This window comes from Zalophus californianus, chromosome 3 (genome assembly GCF_009762305.2).
Source record: "Zalophus californianus isolate mZalCal1 chromosome 3, mZalCal1.pri.v2, whole genome shotgun sequence".
Taxonomy (NCBI): Eukaryota; Metazoa; Chordata; class Mammalia; order Carnivora; family Otariidae; genus Zalophus; species Zalophus californianus.
The window spans coordinates 92,224,237-92,239,515 of NC_045597.1; the positions used below are offsets into that span (position 1 = coordinate 92,224,237).

The following is a 15,279-nucleotide window of genomic DNA, read 5'->3' on the forward strand; positions in this document are numbered from 1 at the left end:
TTTTTTAAAAGATTTTTTCATGGGTGCCTGGGTGGCTCAGATGGTTGAGCGTCTGCCTTCAGCTCAGGTCATGATCCCAGGGTCCTGGGATCAAGTCCTGCATCGGGCTCCCTGCTCCTTGGGAGCCTGCTTCTCTCTCTCTCTCTCTCTGTCTCTCATGAATAAATAAATAAAATCTTAAAAAAAAAAAGATTTCTTCATGAAAGAGAGAGAGAGAGAATCTCAACAACGAGACTCCTAGCTGAGGGTGAACATGCCGGGCTCCATCCCATGACCCCGAGATCATGACCGGAGCCGAAATCAAGAGGTGGCTGCCCAACTGACTGAGCCACCTAGGCACCCCTGCGGAGTGTATTTCTTAATTTCCAAGTAGTTACAATTTTGTTTGTTTGTTTGTTTATACCACATGTGATCGGAGAGGGAGGGGCAAAGGGAGAGGGAGAGAGAGAGAATCTCAAGCAGACTACACGTTGAGTGTGGAGCCCCACATGGGGCCCAATCCCATGACCCCAAGATCACGACCTGAGTCTAAGCTGAGAGTCAGATGGCCAACTGACTGAGGCACCCACATGCCCCTCTGTTTACTTTTTATTATTTTTACCAACCATGTTGGATTACGATCAGAAAAAAAAGGCTGCTACTTTTTAAAATTTATTATTTTATTTTTTGCCAAAGACATGATCAATTTTTCCAAATCCTCCATGGACATGAAAATTTTTCTATACGAGGGACATTTCTCTATCTATTAAATTGTATATAAATTATATTATTTATTTTTTTGCATGATTCATTACTTTTTATCTATTAGGCAATTTTTAGTTTTTAAAATGTATTCAGCTTCTAAGTTGTTTAGTGCATATCGGTTTATACCTATTATATCATCTTCATTAATTGTGCCTTTTATCATTACATATACCTTCTTTCTAGGTTGATAGACTTTACCTTAAATTTTTACCTTAATTTTTACTAATTTTGCTTTGTTTGCTTGTAACTGCTTGGTGCCTCTTTGTCTCTTTAATTTCAACCTTTATCTATCACTGTTTCATCTGTATTTATTATCAGCATATAGCTAGGTTTCTTTTTTTTTTTTAATTATTTATTTATTTGACAGAGAGAAATAGCACAAGCAAGGGGAACAGGAGAGGGAGAAGCAGGCTCTCTGCTAAGCAGGGAGTGTGACACAGGGCTGGATCCCAGGACCCTGGGACCACAACCCAAGCGAAAGGCAGACGCTTAACCAACTAAGCCACCCAGGCACCTCTCCTTCCTTCCTTCCTTCCTTCCTTCCTTCCTTCCTTCCTTCCTTCCTTCCTTCCTTCCTTCCTTCCTTCCTTCCTTCCTTCCTTCCTTCCTCCCTCCCTCCCTCCCTCCCTCCCTCCCTTCCTTCCTTCCTTCCCTCCTTCGTTCCTTCCAAGATTTTATTTATTTGTCAGAAAGAGAGAGAGAGAACACAAACAGGGGGAGCGGCAGGCAGAGGGAGAAGTGGAGTCCCTGCTGAGCAAGAGACTCTACTGGACCCTGGACCCTGGGATCATGACCTGAGCCCAAGGCAGAAGCTTAACTGACTGAGCCACCCAGGGGTCCCCAAATCTACTCATTTAAATGTACTTGTGTTACTTATAAGGTGAGAAAAGATCAACTGAGGCCTAGTCTGTTCAATGAAACTTATGAGCATGGAACTATTTTTTTCTGTCCTAAAACTAATTTTCACTTAAAAAAAAAAGAGCTGAACCTTGAGAGAAATTTAGAGCAGTGATTCTCAGACTTATGTGTGCATCAGAATCACCTGGAGAACTTCTTAAATCACAGATTCCTGGGCCCCACCCAGAGATTCTGATTAGGAGTTCAGGCTTGAGGCTCATGAATTTGCATTTCCAGCAAGCTCCCTGGTAGTGCTGATGCTGCTGGTGTGAGAACCATATTTAGTAGCACTGACTTAGAACAGTGATTCTCAGATTTGAGCACGCATCAAAATCACCTGGAGGGTTTGATAAAACAGAGTGCCTAGCCTAATCCCAGTTTCTGTTTTAATAGGTCTGGAGTGGAGCCTAAGAATTTGATATAAATTGAAATGAAAAGGAAACCTTTCTCTTCATCCTCAAACCTCAGCAAACTTCTCTGTGGAAAATATAAGTTTCTATGTGTGGCTTTATATATAGCCTTATCGTTTTCATAGATGGGATCACAGTATTGAAATTATTCTAAACATTGCTTTTTAAAAATTTTTTATTTATTTACTTGAGAGAGACAGAGAGACAGAGGGAGCATGAGCAGGGCAGAGGAAGAGGGAGAAGCAGACACCCCACTGAGCAGGGAGCCTGATGCGGGACTTGATCCCAGGCCCCGGGGATCATGACCTGAGCCGAAGGCAGACATTTAAATGACTGAGCCACCCAGGCGTCCCAAACATTGCTTTTTTATTTAATAGTGTATCGAGGAGATCTTCTGATAGAAGCACATGTAACCAACTTTTATCTTTATGGCTGTATAGTATGCCGCTGTATGAATATAGAATAATTTTTTAATTAACCCATCCCCAAATTGTGGACATTCAGGCTATTCCCTTTTTTTTTAAACTTTAAGAAACAAAGCTTATTAAAAACTGATGAGCAAAAACTCAATAGAAAAATGGGTAAACAGCATAGACAAGGAAAGACAAACAGCCCTAAATGTAGAAAAAGATATTCAATCTCATTTATTAATAAAATGTAAATGAAAACTACAATTAGATGTCAATACTACTTTTCACTTATCAGATGGACAAAAATCCAAATGTTTAACACCACTCTTTGTTAATAAGGCTGTGAAGAAACAGGCACTCTTATACATTGTTAATGGGGGTACAGGATGGTGCAACAATTTGGAGTGAATTTGGCTGACAAAATTTCATATGCCTGTACTTCTTGATGTAGCAATACCACTTCCAGGCATTTACCCTGAATACTTACCTCCACAAATAGATAGCAACCTATGCACAGGATTATTCATTATGGCACAATTTGTAATAGCAAAAGATCAGTTTGAATTCCCATCAGTAGGGGACTGATTGAATAAAATATGGTACATCCATCCTGTTGCAATAGTTTGTTTATTCTATTGATTTTTCTACGTCGATCATATTGTTTTTCACAAAATGATAGCTTATCTCTTTATTTCCAATTCTTGTATTGCTTATATCTTTTCATCTTTTTATAGCATTGTCCAGCATCTCTAGTATTTTATTTTATTATTATTATTATTTTTTAAGATTTTTATTTATTTATTTGACAGAGAGAGACACAGCGAGAGAGGGAACACAAGCAAGGGGAGTGGGGGAGGGAGAAGCAGGCCTCCCGCTGAGCAGGGAGCCCGATGTGGGGCTCGATCCCAGGACCTTGGGATCATGACCTGAGCCGAAGGCAGATGCTCAACGACTGAGCCACCCAGGCGCCCTTTATTATTATTTTTTAAAGATTTATTTATTTGAGAGAGAGAGAGACAGAGAATGCAGGTGGGAGGGACAAAGGGAGATGGAAAGACAGAATCTCAAGCAGACTCCCTGCTGAGTGCAGAGTCTGATGTGGGGCTTGATCCCATGACCCCAAGATCATGACCTGAGCCAAAATCAAGTCGGATGCTCAATTGACTGAGCCACCCAGGCACCCCTCGAGTATAATTTTAAAGAGTAACTAAAGTAGTAGATAGCTTATTTTTCATTACTCTTAAAAGAAATGCTTCTAAAGGGGCACCTCGTGGCTCAATCGTTAAGTGTCTGCCTTCGTCTCAGGTCATGATCCCAGGGTCCTGGGATCGAGTCCCATATTGGGCTCCTTGCTCTGCGGGAAGCCTGCTTCTCCCTCTCCCTCTCCCTCTCCTACTCCCCCTGCTTATATTCCCTCTCTCGCTATCTCTGTCTCTGTCAAATAAATAAATAAATAAATAAATAAATAAATAATCTTTAAGAAAAAAACGCTTCTAAAGTTTCTCCATTTAGTTATTATTTTTTAAAATTCACTGTTGAATTCAGCTAGCTAATATTTTATATTGGATATTCAAATATATGTTCATATATGACATCAATCTAATTGAAATTTTTAATAACGTCCTTATTCAGTATTTATTTGCTCGTTTGAAATTTTTAATAATGTCCTTATTCAGTATTTATTTGCTCATTTGTTTATCTTAAGTAGGCTCCATGCTGAGCTGGAGCCCACTCGGGCTTGAACTCAATACCCTGAGATCAAGACCTGAGGTGAGATCAATAGCCAGATGCTGAACCAACTAAGCCACCCAGGTGCTGCCTTATTCAGTTTTTTTTTTAAGATTTTATTTATTTACTTGACAGAGAGAGACACAGAGAGAGAGGGGGGAGTGGGAGAGGGAGAAGCAGGCTTCCCACTAAGCAAGGAGCCCGATGTGAGGCTTGATCCCAGGACCCTGGGACCACGACCGGAGCCGAAGGCAGATGCTCAAAGACTGAGCCACCCAGGCACGCCCTGCCTTATTCAGTTTTTGAATTCAGAGTTACAGTAGCCTCATAAAATGAACATGGCAATCTTTGCTCATTTTCTATTTTCTCTTTTTTTTTAAGATTTTATTTGAGAGAGAGAGGTTGCAACCATCACCACTACTTCCAGAACACTTTCATCACCCCTAAAAGAAAGGTGATCCCCATTAGCAGTCACTCCCCAATGTCTCCCTCCCCCAAACCTCCCTCTACCCCAGCCCTAGGCAACCACTAATCTACTTTCTCTTTGGATTTGCTTATTCTGGACATTACATATAAAGGAAATCCTACAATATGTGGCCTTTTATTTCTGCTTACTTTCATTTAGCATAACATTTTCAAGGTTTACTATCCATGGCTCAATAATATTCCATTGTATGGATACATCACATTTTATTTGCTCATTCATTAGCTGATGGACTAATCCATCAGCTGGGTTGTTTCCAATCCCTAGCTACTATGAATAATGATGCTATGAATCCTAGTGTACAAGATTTTGTGTGGATATAATGCTTAAATCTATTACACATACCCAATGCTTCTCTTGGGTATTTACTTAGAATTGCTGGATCATATGCTAATTCTATATTCAACTTTTTGAGAAACTGCCAAACTGTTATTCAAAGCAACTGTACCATTTTACATACCCAGGAGCATTGTATAAGGGTTCCAATTCACATTCTTACCAACACTTGGTATTGTCTGTTGTTTTTTTGTATGTGGCATCTCAATTTTTTTTTTTTTTTTAGGTTATCTGACAGAGAGAGAGCACAAGCTGGAGGAGCAGCAGGCAGAGGCAAAGGGAGAAGCAGGCTCCCCGCCGAGCAGGGATCATGATGCGGGGCTCCATCCCAGGGTCCCAGGGTCATGACCTGAACCGAAGGCAGATGTTTAACCGACTGAGCCACCCAGGTGCCCCTCTCAATGTGATTTTGATGTGCATTTCCTCAATAACTATTGATATTAAGTATCTTTGCATGGGCTCATTGGCAATTTGTGTATTTCTTTGGAGAAATGTCTCTTCAGATCCTCCGCCCATTTTTTTTTTTTAATTGATTCATTTGAGACACAGAGATACAGAGAGAGAGAGAGCATGAGCAGGGGGAGAGGCAGAGGGAGAGGGAGAAGCTAAGAGCTTTTTTCTTTCTAAAGATTTTATTTATTTATTTGACACAGAGAGATAGCGAGAGCAGGAACACAAGCAGGGGGAGTGGGGGAGGGAGAAGCAGGCTTCCCGCTGAGCAGGGAGCCTGATGTGGGGCTCGATCCCAGGACCCTGGGAGCATGACCTGAGCCGAAGGCAGACGCTTAATGACTGAGCCACCCAGGCGCCCCGAGTCCCAAGAGTTCTTTAAATATTCTGGATACTAGACATTTATCAGATGTATGATTTGCAATTATTTTCTTCCATTTTTGGGTTATCTTTTTTTTCTCTTACTAGTGTCCTATAAAGTACAAAAGTTTTAAAAATTTTAACTGAATTCAATTTATCTTTTTTTTTCTTTTGTTGCCTGTTTTCGGTGTCATATCCAAGGAACAAATGTCTAATCTGAAGACAAGGACATTTAAGACTTCTTATGTTTTCTTTGTAGAGTTTTTACAGTTTAGATCTTACATGTAGGTCTTTGGTCTATTTAGAGTCCTTTTTTCCTTTTCCCTTAAGAGCAGTTTTAGATTCACATCACCTTTCATATACGGTATGGAGATGGGGTCCAGCTTCATTCTTTTACACGTAGCTATCCAATTGTCCCAGCACCATTTGTTGAAAATAAATTGAGCATAGATGCCTGGGTATATTTCTTGACTCTTAATTGTATTCCACTGGTCTATCCTTAGCTGGTACCACACTATTTTGATTACTGTAGCTTTGTAGTAAGTTTCAAAAATCAGGAACTGTGAGTCCTTCAGTTTTGTTCTTTTCTTCCAAGATTGTTTTGGCTTCCCTTGGTCCTTTGCATGCCTATAGGAATTGTAGGATCAGTGTGTCTGTTTCTGCAAAGAAGGCAGTTGAGATATCGATAGGGACTGCACTGAATCTGTAGATCATTTTCGAGAGCATCTTTTTTTTCTTTTAAAGATTTATTTATTTATTTGAGAGAGAGTGCACATGTGAGTTGGGGAAGGGGCAGAGGGAGAGAATCCTTCAAGCAGACTCCCCACTGAGCAGGGAGCCCAAAGCAGTGCTTGATCCCAGGACCCGAGATCATGACCTGCGCCAAAACTAAGAGCCAGCTGCTGAACTGGCTGAGCCACCCAGGTGCCCCTGAAGAGTATGTTAACAATATTAAGGCTTCTGGTCCATTTATTTAGGTTTTCCTTAATTTCTTTCAACAATGTTCAGTACACAAGTCTTCTACTTCTTTTGTTAAATCTATTCCTAAGTATTTTATTCTTGATGCTATTATAAATTGGATTATTTTTTTAACTTCATTTTCAGAGAAAATGTCTTTTTACTTCATTGGGAGCAATTGGAATTCTCTGTGGTTGCTGTTGTTTTACTTCGTAACACTGACTGACCACAAGGCCTTCTGTGGGCAGGTATCCAAAGTCTGGATCTTTCACGGACACATGTGCGGCCCTTTTGCGTGTCACCCTTGTGCAGAAGCCATGCTAATCTTCTGTGTTGTTCCAATTTTAGTATATGTGTTGCCAAAGCAAGCACTGTGTGAGCTCTTACCGGCCCCCACAGATCTCCACAGAGCATAGTTCTCTTGGTACAGGATATCAATCTCCAGTTCCAGGATTCCAACTTTGCCACTCACGGCCCACTGGCACATCCCATAGCCTCTTTCTGGATTTTCTTTCTTGCAGTATGCATCCTCTTTTTTGGGGGGGGGTTGGTTCAAGAGAGATAGCTCAAATATAGCTAGCTCCCACTGTGTTTACTTGACTGGCAGGAGCTTACTTTCCAGATATATATATTTTAAGATTTAATTTATTTGTTAGAGACAGAGAGAGAGCGAGAGCGAGCACAAGCAGGGTGAGTGGCAGGCAGAGGGAGAAGCAGGCTCCCTGCTGAGCAGGGAGACTGATGAGGTACTCGATCCCAGGACCCTGGGATCATGACCTGAGCCGAAGGCAGATCCTTAACTGACTGAGCCACCCAGGCATCCCTACTTTCCAGATACTATAACTTACTATCAAGGTATAGTAATTAAGATATGCATTAAGGCACAGGGATGAAAGAATAACTTGACAGAACCAAAAAGAGAATCCAAAATATGTCAAAAGTGGCATTACCCATCTTTGGGAAAAGGATGGTATTTTCAATAAAAGGTTTCAAAACAATTGGTTGTCAATTTGGAAAAAAAAATTAGCTTCCTACCTCACACCACACACAAAAGTAAATTCTATGTGTATAGAAGCCCTAAAGGTTGTAAAAAACCCAAACCTAAAAAAAAAAACCTAGAGGGAACTACAAGAGAGTATCTTTATGACTTCAGAGTGGGGACATATTTTTTTAGAAGAAATAATAAGCATACATCAAAAAGAAAAAATTGATAAACCTGATCATAAAAAGACACCATAACATGGGATGCCTGGGTGGCTCAGTTGGTTAAGTGTCTGCCTTCGGCTCAGGTCACGATCCCAGAGTCCTGGGGATCGAGCCCTGCATCAGGCTCCCTGTTCAGTGGGAAGCCTGCTTCTCCTTCTCTCACTCCCCCTGCTTGTGCTCTCTCTTTCTCTCTGACAAATAAATAAATAAAATCTTAAAGAAAAAAAGACACCATAACAAAATGTAAATTCCAGATGTGGAGAAGATATTGGCTGCATATAGCCATATAGTTATGAAAGATTTATATCCTGACTATAGAAGAATTTCTAAAAATCAATAATAAAAAGATAAGCCGTTCATCTGAAATGTGACCCAGGCAGAAAAGGAGATTCAAATTGCCAGTGAACACATGGAAAGACACCCAGTCCCATGAGGAATCAGGAAAACAAATTAACACCATAAGGAAATATTTTAGACTCTTAAAAATTAGTAAAAAATTAAAAACTCTGAAAATATATAGTGCTAGTATTGGATACTCTCATATTCTGCTGGTTATTTCTGAGATCTGTTTGTCAAGTTGAAGATATGCATATGCTAAGACCTCATAAATGTCACTAAAGAAACTTACACATACAATCATCAGTAGAGGGTTTTATAAAAATGTTTATATAGCAAGGTTAAAAAAATCCCAGCAAACAAAACAAAACCAAACCCCGGGAAACTCACTAGATGTCCATTAATAGGAAATTAGATAAATGTCAAAACATTCATACAGTGGAATACCACAGAATACTTAAAAAATAAATTAACACTCCAGCTCTCCTCTTTATCCATAGGATGTATCTCAAAAACATAGTATTGAGAAAGAAAGTGGGGGGGTAGTGTGAATTGCAGAAATATATATACAATATGATAGCACTTATATAAAACTTAAAATATGAAAACAATACTAAGTATCATTTATGGATACATTTATATATAGGAAAAACACAAAACAGGTATGAAAATATAAGTCCGAATTCAGAAGGGAGAGGTGGAAATGGGGTCAGGCGGGCAACACAAGGAATTCATCACAGTTTCTATTCCTTTTTTTTTTTTTCAGATTTTATTTATTTATTTGGCAGAGGGAGAGAGAGTACGGGCAGGGGGAGTGGCAGGCAGAAGGAGAAGCAGGCTCCCTGCTGATCAAGGAGCCAGATGCAGGACTCGATCCCAGGGCCCTGAGATCATGACCTGAGTCGAAGGAAGACACTTAACCAACTGAGCCACCCAGGCGCCCCTCTATTCTTTTTTGCATGCCTGATACTTTATTAAATGCAAACAATAAGTACAAAATAACTCCCAGTGTTGTAAGATAGCTTTAAATTCAAGTTTCTGTAAACTCTTTCCTTTAGTTCTAATTTCAGCGTACTGCTTCTAAAAAAGGTTATCTGCTCTCAGGCTGGTGACACAATCCGTTTTCAACCTTAACTTCATGACTAAGACTCTCCTTTGTCTTGGGGAAGCCAAAGACTTACTTCCAGTGTTAGCAAGTCTGTACAGGAATTTCTTCCCACTTTATAATCAGTGTTTTCTTTTCAAAATATTCCAACCTGTTTGCCTAATTTTCAGAAAAAGGGACATTCAGGAGCTGGAAATAGGCTACCTGCTGTTAGAGGGTTTAAATTTACTTGCCAGCTGGCTTTAAGACTACTGGAATGGGGCAGGATTATCCAGGTCTGGTTCTGAATTGGTCAGTTACCAGAAGCGCAAGACCTTAGGTGAATCCCTTGACTGCTGTGGACTTGTTTCCTCACAGTCAAACAAGCGTGATGGATGAAACGATCTCTAAGGTACATTCTTTTTTTTAAAGATTTTATTTATTTATTTAACAGAGAGAGCGAAAGAGCACAAGCAGGGGGAGAAGCAGAGGGAGAGGAAGAAGCAGGCCCCCTTCCGAGCAGGGAGACTGATGCGGGACTCCATCCCAGGACCCTGGGATCATGACCTGAGCCAAAGGCAGATGCTTAACCATCTGAGCCACCCAGGCACCCTCTAAGGTACATTCTTGATCCAACTTTCCATGAGCCTAATGCAGATTTTGAGGCTTTGTCAAAACACTCCTTGGTTCTGTAATTCTTCTTATCATTTCCACCGAGTAGGTTGGATAAATCCTGGTGATCTCAAGTCCCTGGACAACTTCGAGGAATGCTATATTTTTCATATGCCCCAGTTGAAAAATGCCAAGAGTCAGTTACCCCACTTGCCATTAGGCAAATGTCCTGGCTTCTCATTTAGGTATAGATTAGCATTGTCTTTGTAATTTATACAAGCACTTGTCTGGTAAATCCCTTGAAGTGGTTGGTAGTCTCTTTGTAGTAAAATTTTCCGACTTTCCCCTTGCTTGGCACTAAGAGGAACTTAATTTATTTTCTTAGGTAAGGTGCAAATACTTTTTGTTTAAATTAAGATATTGTGTTATCAATGAACAAAGAGTCCTGATAAGAAAGGTATGATTTTACCTTCTGAATTTATATAAATGTAAAATATATAGTTCTGTGGGAGTAAGAACTATCAACTTCTAGTCAAACCTGTTAGTTTCAAAAGTTGGCAACTACCTGTTGCAAACAGGAATTACAGGTTGAAAGCAACTATAGTCAGTTTAATTCATGTGGTGCTTGGATTCAAAAGAAGACTGGTAAGTGGAATTTAAATATTACAGTTGATAGCAGGGAGGTGCCCAATCCCACATGACTCAGAATCCCAGTGCAGTGTAGTAGATGATGCAGAGAAATGCAGTGTGGCCAAGTGCATGAGAGAGAGAAGTTCATAGCTGAGTTATATAGATAAATCATGCACGAGCAAAGGCAAATTTTGGGAATTGAGAACATCAAAATACATTTGGGGATATTAGTTTAGTGACTGAACAACTAATATTATGTAGGCTATGATTTGTTTAGAAATTAGCTGAAGTAATAAGGAAAACTGGCAAATATGGTATGAATATAAGGAGATGATCGAAAAGGAGAAATAGGATTTGAGTTATTGCAAACAGCAGAAGGCAAGAGAATTTCATCCAGGAACATCTTGTAAGTAATTAAAAAACTTGGTTTCTTAACGCATCATTTAACTTTTGAACTGCAAGTTCGCAGAGTGAAAGACTCCACCTTTATTTCAAGTACTACATGATATAATTAATGTGGCAAAAACAAAAATAGAAGAAACACAATTGTGCAATTCTGGAGGAGCACAGATTCCCGTGCATGACGATCAGGCATATCCTGCAATTTACAATACATAGTTGGAATTATTTTAACCGTAATACAAGTGAACAAATACAGGCAGGGATCTATTATTTTGTTAAAGCAGACATAGTGGGGCAGTTTCATTTGCATATTCTGGCCCAGCTCACGAACTCCGTTCTCACTTTGCCGCATGACCGTGAAGTGTGTGTGTGTAAGTGATGGTCCACATGTCAGAATATGGCCATTTGGGGAAATATCTGTGAAGCTCTAAATGATCTTGTTAAAATGGAAAGATCTAGAGTTGCTTGAAATTATTAGAAAAAAAATAAACCCTGTCCAAATGGGAACAGTATAAATCTTCATTCTGGTTCTGAGAGACTGAATGTCATAAGGGTTTCAATGTTTTGTTTGGTTTAGCTCAAGAGCATTCCCTTCATTCCTCCTCAGCTTTCCTTGACCTACCCACACCTGCTAAGCAACCCTTTTGTGTTCCATCATTGTAGTAACTATACTCTAGTAATTTGTTTTCCTTACTAAACTGACTTCCTTGAGTATAAAAACTGTATCTTTCTAGCTATGCCTACTCAGGGGCAGGTCAAGTTCTGGCATAGGAGAGGCTATTAGAAAATGTAAAAATAGAGGCACTTCACTTGGTTTTGAAGGTTTCGAAGTGGTTCTCTGCATTTGGATGGGTTGATCAGGCCATTGGTACAGGAGCCCGTCTGAGAATTGGCATGGGCCGGTTGTTTGAGAGACCTCACTGATGGCAGCTGAAATCCCCAAACGGTCAGGTTACCGATAAATATGTCAGGTTACTTACTTTTTGGCATTTGCCCTTTGTTCTTACTAAGTGTAAGGAATCGTCTTCAAAAAGCCTGAACAGATCCGGATTATGACATATTAGGCAACAGGCAATGTTTAAAGGGCTATTTAGTCATTTATTTTGCATCAGAGCTATCCATAGAACCGCCCGGATTTGTCACGCTTCTGATGGTCAAACAGTGACTTTCATACTGCCTTTGTTACTGAGAAATGGGTTTTTCTCATGTTAATTTCACTAGCTGTGACAATAATGGAAACTGGAACTAGCCTCTTCATTAAAGATGAAGTGACCTTGGTGCTTGTGACTAGGTTAAGTGACTTGTCTAGGTCACACAGTGAGTTGATGGCTATGAGGGCACATACCCAGTAACTGTCACTACGGTGTTTAATTTTATTTTTTTAAAGATTTTAATTATTTATTTGACAGAGAAAGAGAGAGAGAGAGAGAGAGACGGAACACAAGCAGGGGGAGTGGGAGAGGGAGAAGCAGGCTCCCTGCTGAGCAGAGAGCCTGATGTGAGACTCAATCCCAGGACCCTGGGATCATGACCTGAGTTGAAGGCAGACACTCAACCGACTGAGCCACCCAGGCGCCCCACTATGGTGTTTAAAGATGGGCATATGAGCGGCATAAAACCTTGCCAGGAGAGGAAATCTGTGAGAGGTAAGCCGGACACCTGTCCTGTCTCCTTCAGTGGGTGATACTTATTAGATAAGTCAAGTACTGAGAGAGGGAGTGGTTATGAACACAATTTAGCAAACTAGTTTCTGATCTCCTGTTTTCATCACATACAAAAGACACACCCTGACTCTGCCCAAATATTTCTGTAACACACCACTTCTCTAACAAAGAGACTACCTGTTCCCCAAGTAGTACAAATTCAGATTCCATATGGGCTATGAAGGATGATGACAATATGCATTGCTGCTATTCTTCATAAATTTTAATTTCTGTAGGCATAAAATACTTTTTCACTGAGATTACTGAAGATTAAGTAAAGCCATCAAATTAAATGTAAGTACCTATTACTAAAGCATTTAGACTAACCTAGAGTGGGAGATACTGCCTAATGAAATCATAGGAAGAGAAAGAAATCTTCCTACCCAGAGTTTGGTGATTTGTTCATTAGGGCATGCTATCAAAAATATGCTATTAAATCTTTCAAGAATGAGTTTAAAAATTATAAAAATATATGTTGATAGAATAAAATGAAGAATACAGACATAAGTTTTAAAAATGACCAACAATTTTACCACCCACAGATAATCATTTGCTAATAATATTTTGATGTATTTACTTCGAGAAAGTTTTCTATGCCAAAGATGCATCTCATACATGAACTGATACCTAGGGCCAGGCACCCGTCAATCAGTTGCTGAAGAGAGTATGATCAGAAAACAGATAAAAACAGGTAGGGCTGAAGATATTAATAAAAATATCATCCTCAAAAACTGTGGGGAAAAATCAACAAAAGACATAAAATCATAAAGCCTGTAGGCCTTTACAGAACACTAACATAATCTTTTATTCTGTGGATAGGACCTTGAGAGAGAATGTGACAAGCTGAGGGCAGGCATAGCTAGAAGTAGAATCCAGGAACCAAGATTTTTGGCATAATCTCCCTGCTTTCACAATGATTTTATCTGACTTTGTTATATACATGATTGGATTTAATAACTGACAAACTTCGGCTTTGAAATGAACCCAAGTGGTCTGAGATGGGAAGAATAACACAATGTTAGCGGATCCTTTTTATTTATTATTTATTTTTTAAAAGATTTATTTATTTGAGAGAGAGAGAGAGAGAATCTCCAGCAGACTCCCCACTTGAGCATGGAGCCCGACACACGGCTTGATCTCACAACCCTGAGATCATGAGCTGAGCCGAAATCAAGAGCTGGATGCTTAACCAACTGAGCCACTGAGGTGTCCCAGGCAGATCCTTTTAATGCACCCAAATTGTATCTGCTAGGGATTAAGTTCACTACTTAAGTGTTTGAGTATGTTAGAAGAGCAAGAAACCTTAGAGGTCCTTTATAGTTTATGCCCCCATTCTATAGATAAGAACACTGAGGCCCAAAGAGGAAAGAATTTGGTAAAGATGTTTAGCTAGGATCCTACATGCTCTTGATTGATGGGTATTCCCACTTACTCTGCTTTATTTACTCTGCCTTCAACTGAACTATTCAGTTGTAACAACAAACCTAGGCAATGGTCATTAATTACTGCTAACTTCACAAAGAGAGACAATTAGAAGTTATGTGCCTCCTGATGGATGTATGAAGTAGTTCTGCCAAAAAATTCAAACTTGAATCAGAATAAGGCATACAGTATTTTCAAGTACCTAAGGAGTAGAAGAATATGACTCCCAGGAATACAATCAGAAAAATCTAGAATGTGAGAAATATGTAGGGTAAATAACTAGTTTTCTGCAATTAAGAAATATCAAGGAAAAATGAAATGGGGGGGATCTAAAGAGACCTAAGAGACAAATAACTCAAATGTAATGTACTGGCATTTGGATCCTGATTTGCACAAACTGTAATAAAAAAAATCATATGACAGATACATTAATACCAAGCTTAGAGAAATAAAAAAGGATCAAAAGAGAACAGTATGAACAACTGAATGCCAACAAATTAGATAACTTAGATGAAATGGATACATTCCTAGAAAGACAGGAAGTACTGAAATTGACTCAAGAAGAAATGGAACATCTGAATAGATCTATAACAAGAGATTAGCAATAAAAGAACAAAAAAAGCAAAATAAAACTATGCACAAAGAAAAACCATGGCTCAGATGGCTTCACTGGTGAATTCTATAAAACATTTAAAAAACAATAAATGTCAATACTTCATAAACTCTTCCAAAAACCACACAAAAAAAATGAAAACAAAAACAGACGAGGAGGGCATCTTTCCCAACTCATTCTGTGTGGCCCTATTACTCTGATACCAAAATCAAAGATATCACCAGAAAATTAGAGACTAATATCCCTTATGAATATAGATACAAAAGTCTTCAACATATGGCAACAAATCAAAATTCAGCAACACATAAAAAGGATTATAACACCATTACCAAGTGGGATTTATCCCAGGAACAGAAAGTTGGTTTGATATCTGAAAATCAATTAATAGAATAAAGGACAAGTCACATTATCATCAAAACAGACACAGAAAATCCAAAAGCCTTTAATGATAATGAGAAAATACTCAACAAACCAGGACTAAAGGAAAACATCCTC

General features: G+C 39.3%; 1 pseudogene; it reads right to left on the reverse strand.

The window, feature by feature from the left end:
* Positions 1 to 7,050: 7,050 nt before the first annotated feature.
* On the reverse strand, positions 7,051 to 7,148 carry LOC113921152 (annotated as a pseudogene).
* Between the last annotated feature and the right edge of the window lie 8,131 nt (positions 7,149 to 15,279).